At 57.2% G+C, this 5,573-nt stretch overlaps 1 protein-coding gene across 1 annotated transcript in view; it reads right to left on the bottom strand.

The window, feature by feature from the left end:
* Positions 1-5,573, bottom strand: part of LOC104410561 (protein sidekick-2-like) — a gene marked incomplete at both ends in the record, with an annotated part of 7,588 nt that overhangs the window by 377 nt on the left and 1,638 nt on the right. The window lies entirely within an intron of this gene.

Below are 5,573 nucleotides of genomic sequence, written 5' to 3'. Positions count from 1 at the left end.
AGAGGGGAGGCGGTGTGCGTGCAGGTAGGAGGTGGGTTTGCTGCACCACACATGCAGCGTGAGTGGTGGCCACCGGTGACTCACGAGTGGGAGGCACTGGACAAGCGACTTTGAGCTGTCAGAAGCAGAGGTGGCTGCCGGGGACCTGCACTGAGCAGCAGGGACACACCAGGGTGTGCTGAGCCACCTTATCACCCCCAGCGCCAGCAGCTGATAAGCAGATAAAGGGAATAACCATGTCTCGGTTCACCCGCTGCTCCCGAGCATCACCCCCATCCCCAAGCTGGACCCTGCTGCCACCAGACGTCCTTGGCCTATCCCCACCCCAGAAGGGAGGCAGGGCTCCTGCTCCATCACCCCCAAACCAGGCTGGACCCCCCTGGCCTCGCAGATGGGCGAACCTCTTATGGGAACGGGTGGGTGCTGCGGCATCACCTTCCCTGGTGGGGAGTGCTCAGAGACAAAGCAGAAAGGCAATAAATGAGCAAGCTCAACCCTCCCTTGCCCAAATCTATCTTGCATTAAAACATGCCGCAGGCTGTTTTGACAGAGCTTTGTTTGTTCTTTTGATAACCAAACAGAAATGAAACTTTGAGAAGACACGAGGAGCGTGCCCCCTCTGTACGAAAGCACAGCAGGACCTTGCGCCCAGCTGCCTGCATGGAGATGGTGCTGGGGACACAGGGCTCCCACCTCACCCGGAGGCACCGCTGAGCTGGGGTGATCACAGCAGGGCTGGCATCAAACCCACTGCCAAAGCACATCCGTGTGCATGGCATTCCGGGGGTCACCCATCCCCATGGCAGAAGGGAGGATGTCATTTGGGAGCGAGTCCTTGAGTGTCACGGCTGATATTTAAAAATGATCCCCAGAGGCTTTAAGTAAGAGATTTCAATTCCAGGGAGCTGTCAGGCACTGATGCAGACACCGGGAATAATGGGCCCACTCTCCTTGCGGTGTCCTCGTGAATAAATCACACACCGTGACTCCTAAACACACACGCGCATGGATGGACGGATGGACACCGATGTTCATCTGCCTGCTCAGCAGTGCAGGGAACCCTCTGCATCCCCTCCAAACCCTCATCCCAGAGGGGGCTGCTCCCAAACCCCCCAGCCCAGCTCACAAGCCACCTTATAGGACCCAGACCACGCTCACTCTTGGGGCCCATGCATGGAACCCCCATCGATGCACAGCCCCATGTTGTCCCCACACCCTGGGAGCCAGGACACTTCCATGGGCACAGGCAGCCTGCACCCCCCCGCTGGGGACACCCCTGCAGATCCAATTAACAGCGCCTGCTCCACCGGAGCTGGAGGAGCTATTAAGGAGCTGAGCTCTTGCACACACCTAAAGCGGCTGAAAATAGCCTGGAGAAAGGAAATCAATTACCGGGCGCAGCCTGGCCCGCAGTCATTAACCAAACACGAGCAGAGACTTTGTTCTCTGCTTCCACAGAGGCTTTTATCCAAGGCCACTCTGATTTGATTTCCTTCCCCCATCACACAGGGCTGTGAAGGGGATGGTAACCGATTTCACCCCTGTGCTGTGGGCAGGAGGAGGGGTGAAGCCCCCGAGACTGAGCAAGCCATGGCCACGCTGCTCTCCTGGTCCCACCACGCCAAGCAAACAGCTCTTCCACTGGATGTGATGCTCGGGCACGGCCCCAGCCGGGTGTCTTCACCCGCCGACCAGGCCAGGGACACGTGTCACGCTGCTCGAGCCAGGACAGAGGTCTGGCCGTGCTCCCGGTGCAGCCCTTGCTGCTGACTCAGCTGTTCCGGGGGTTGGTTTGTAAAGACAGAGGTTGACAGGGCACCTTCTGCAGGGAAAAGCACTTCGGAAGCGAGGAATGACCCGTGCTTCAGGAGGCAGCACTGATGGAAATCAGCACGACCCCAGGGTCAGGAGGGGGATCCAGAGCCACAAGCCCCGTGCCAAGGGAGCGGTGGGTTTGCAGCAGCAGTTGGACAGTGGAAGACTTTGGCATCGCATGATGACAGATGGATGAGCTGCACATTGGGAATGATGACCTCCCGTCCACCCATCCCATCCCTGGATGGCACAGCACTGCCGTCAACCGTAACCCCATCAAGGCACCAGCATCGCCAGACTGGACACGCAGCCTTGTGACCGTGGGGCTGGTTGGTGCCACGAGGCCCCAGCCCCTGTGGCTCTGTTGTTGTAGGGTTGCTCAGAAGCATGGGGCTGATGCTGCCGAATTATTATTAGATTGAGGGGGTGGAAAGGGGCCGGGAAAAGCATCAGCCAAAGGATTTGATCCATCAAATGGAAAAACCAGACGAGTGCAGGAATCCATGTGGTTCTTCCAACGCCGCCCAGTAACGGCAACAGCTGGATGGGATTTTGGACAGCAGCACATTGGCACAGTCCCCTTTGATTAATATCCTGTATAACGACTAATTAATTCTAGAGGGGACGTGCATCTGAACAGTTACTGTGTGATAATGAAATGTCAAGTGAGCATTAAAACACACTTAGCAAAGGTTTAACGACTCCCAGCATCCGAGAAGCGTGTCCCGGCACCTCCGCCCGCCCGGCTGCCGCTCAATATGCTTTTAAACACCCGCCCTGGTATTCCATCAGCCCCCGTTAAGTGTATTATTGGATCTCAATTAGCTCCTGATTGGAAAGGGCTCTGTTGTGACACACGTGGCCGGAGCCTCGCTGCTTCCCAGAGGGAATGGGAGCTCGGCGGCGCTGTAAATCGCAGCCTCAATTGGCCAGGTCAGAACAAGGAACCAGTTAATAATTAACGCCCATGTATTAATCTGCCAGCTGCCTGCAGAGCAGGGGGAGCGAGGGCACAAGCCTCAAGCCATGTGAAGCATCCGGAAGGCTCCGGCATGGCCCTCACCAGCTCAGCCACCACCATCCAGCTCAGGTGGCATCTTCAGGTCTGAAAACCTTCTGCTGGTCTCCTTCCCATGGCTGCTTGAGCCCACGTAAGGTCCCAGCGTGGAGATCCCCTCCATCACCTTCCTCTACCCTGCCAGCCGCAATGCCCACGCGGCTCACAGGCACTGCTGCTCTTGTGCCATCCTCAAAGCCACACAAGGCACAGAGCAAGGCAGGAGCCTTCACAGCACGAATATCACCAGCAAAGCCCACCCCATACACCCATTACCAGCTTGGTGCTGCCTCACTGGCACTCCCGGGAGCTTTGGCAATGCCAGACACGAAGCTGGCCAGGCTGAAGGCACAGGCAGCAGAAGCTCACTGCTGAGCCCCCACTGCAGCCCCTCTGCTTTATCAGCTCCCATTAATGATGTCATTGGATGCAATTAGCTCCCTCAGGAAGGGCTGTGCTTTACACCTGGGCTGGTGAAGAGCTGGTCCAGCTGGAGCAGGGATGTGCTCCAGTGAGCAGTGGCACAGGTTGGGGTCCCGGCAGGGAGCCAGGGGTAAAACACCCCGTTTTCCCCCAGCTCTGTGGTTTTGAGAGGATCCTGGCTCCATATTTTACACTATCTGGGGACAAAGCAGAGGCATCAAACATCTGGGGCCCTCCAAAGGCCATAAGGGCTTGGAGCAGTGCTGTGTGTGCAGCATCCCTGGAGAACACACATCCCAGAACATCCCATAAAGGGGGGGTGGGTGTCAAAACAGCCCCGATCTGTCCATGGGGCTGTGTTGCACCCAAGGAACCCAGAGGAGCACTGGGAAGCTCTGTCCTACAAACCCTGTTTAGCTGTGGGGATGCACAGGGAGCACTGCAGCAGCAAAGCCAGCCAGTGCCAGGGAGGTAATTACACTTTCCCGGGCTCCGAGCTCCTGGAAAAGGGGATCTGGGCTCTTGGGAAGAGGTGGAACATCCTTTAGTAGCTCCTGCACCAGCTGTGGAGGGACGTGGGGAGAGGCAAGAGGCTGATTTAGTACATAGGAGATGCATCTCTACGGATGGGTGTCTGTCCAGAGGTAATCTATGTGGAAGGTAATTTCTCCAGGCAGCAGGACTCGGTGCAGCCCTTAATAGGACAATCTCATGTGATGAATTACCAGACCCAACTAATCTGCATGTTAAATTTCTTGTATGAGAAATAAATATCCTCAATTCACCAGAGAAGCGCTTTCCTTCCGAGGATTTCATTAAAGGCATCAAGCTGCCTGATTTGCATGTTATGATTCCTCGTACGAGGAGAAGTCAGGCTCTGGAGAGCTCGCCGGAGAGATTATGCAGGGAAAACCAGAGCAGGCCCTGGAGAGCACAGGGAAAACCGGAGCAGGCCCTGGAGAGCAGAGGGAAAACCGGAGCAGGCCCTGGAGACAGTGCCAGGACATGGGAGCACAGTGTCCCGGCACATTTCCACCACCCAGAACCCTGCCATCACCCTAACCAAGGTCACAACAGGCATTGGAGGGGATGGGGTTTTGCTGTGGGGTCCCCAAGCGTGGGAGGAAGCGGAGTCCCATGGGAAAGCTGTCTCCATGCACCCCATGCCAGCGGCAGGCAGCAAGTGGGTGAAGGCATCCTGTGGGATGCTCCCAGGGGAAAGCACACACAGAGCCAGGCTTGTCCCTGATCCCTCTGTGGTCCCTGATCACACCTGATCCCCAGGGATGCTCCAATGGCTCTGCATGCATTCCTCCCTCTGTGATCCTCAGGGATGCTCCCAGGGGTTGGCTCCGCTGCACTGGCTGGGGGCTGGGGACCTGCCAAGCCCATTCCCATTCCCATTCCCATTCCCATTCCCGTTCCCCACCTGCCCGTCACCACACGCCAACAAGTCACTCGGTGGCAAGCTGGCGGCTGCGGGAAGGGAAGGCTGGTCACCATGGAAACGCGCTGCCAAACTGGGAGAGTGGCTCCTTCCCTTAAAACACACCATGAGCTCCACAACCATCGGACCAGGATGAACCGGGATGGCTCATGGGGAGCCCCAGTGAGCCCCAACCAACACCTCCCAGGAAAAGGGGTGCAATGCACAAGGGTGAGAGCAGCCAGTGGTGCTGGCGGGATTCCCAGCTCCAGGAGAGACCTGGGGAGGAATGGTGAGGATGCTGAGGTTGGAAATGCTTGGTGGCATGCTCGATGCCACAAAACACGCAGATGAAACCCCAGTGATAGGGTTTAGTGGTGGGCTTGGCAGTCCTGGGTTGGACTTGATGATCTTAAAGGTCTTTTCGAACCTCACTCTAAGCCTGGGGCATGTCCCCCCTGCAGCACAGGGATGCTCCATGTATCCTTCACAGGCACAGCCAGGATCCAGGGAAAGTCCCTCCTGCCCCTGGCATGGGGAGATGCTGGGGGGGCACAATCCACCCCCAGTACGGGGAGCTGCACCCCACATCCCTCACCCACACTGCTGATGCACCCACAGCCATTCCCAGCCCCTGCATGGACAGAGCATCCCTGAGCCACCCTGTCCATGCAGAGCATCCCTCCCCTCTCCCAGGATTACTCCGTTTCTAAACTCGTTAAGTTTTAATTACTGCCTCCCCGGGCTGGCTCCGCGCCACCGACAGCTCTATTCAACTTCCACTTCTGCCCATCATCACTCATTCTGGTGCCAGGCGAGACATCCCGACCCTCATCTCAACACACGAAATCC

Source organism: Nestor notabilis, unplaced genomic scaffold (genome assembly GCF_000696875.1).
Source record: "Nestor notabilis isolate BGI_N333 unplaced genomic scaffold, ASM69687v1 scaffold17550, whole genome shotgun sequence".
Classification (NCBI taxonomy): domain Eukaryota; kingdom Metazoa; phylum Chordata; class Aves; order Psittaciformes; family Psittacidae; genus Nestor; species Nestor notabilis.
Note: the sequence above shows the minus strand (reverse complement) of the source record. Positions and strands in the feature narration are given on the sequence as shown.